This window comes from Wasmannia auropunctata, unplaced genomic scaffold, assembly GCF_000956235.1.
Source record: "Wasmannia auropunctata unplaced genomic scaffold, wasmannia.A_1.0 LD336095.1, whole genome shotgun sequence".
In the NCBI taxonomy this organism is placed as follows: Eukaryota; Metazoa; Arthropoda; class Insecta; order Hymenoptera; family Formicidae; genus Wasmannia; species Wasmannia auropunctata.
In genome coordinates, this window is record NW_012026795.1 from 900,227 (window position 1) to 901,136 (window position 910).

A 910-nucleotide genomic window follows, 5' to 3' on the forward strand; every position below is an offset into this window, starting at 1 on the left:
TTAATTTCATACATATTCTCGTAGCACAATTAACGCTAAATGTGACCATCTTATTTTTATCACAATTATAACGAATTCGATTTTCTTATAGATGAAACTCGATATAAGACGTGACCGGATTTAGCGCTATATATACCTCTATAAAATTATCTAATTTCAGAATTTTGATATAATTGATGAATTTTGATAATTGATAGAGATTCCAATTCTTCTCTTAAGAGTCTCTTTTATATTCTAAAAAAAAGATTCTGATAAATTTCTTCTGATAAAAAAAAATAAGATAAATTTCTTCTGATAAAAAAAAATAAGAATTTAAAAATACCGAATGTTAATATTATATAACAATTTATCAGAATTCTTTTTATTATATTTCAATAAGGAAAGAAATCGATTTGAGTTCTAATATTTTATAAAACTAACTACTTTGAGCAGAATCTTTAAGAAAAATATCTGAAAAAATTAAAGCATGGATTAGAAAATTCTATTCGTGAAATGAAAAACAACTGGTTTTTTTCCTTAAATTTCTCATTTTTGTTTTTATTGCCTTGAATATTAATTACAAGAATGAAAAATTAATCACAAGAGAAATGTAGACCTCCTCATAAATCTTTGAAAGTCCAAATCTTTATCAAATTATATAAAAATTCAGACAATAAAATAATAATTTTACAGAAGTGCTAAATATGGCGCTGCATAACGATGTATATGTAAGTTTTATTCATAATTAAGCTTTTATATTATTTTTTCTTAAATAATTGCCAATAATCTGGCATATGGATCGAAACGACAACCATCCAGTCGCAGAGTGTAATGTATCTGATGGTTGCGAAATTGCAAGTCGGCACTGCCGTGTCGTTTCGGCTTGTCTCAGCTTACGTACTTCTCGCGAGACCGCGTAAAAGCGCGGGGT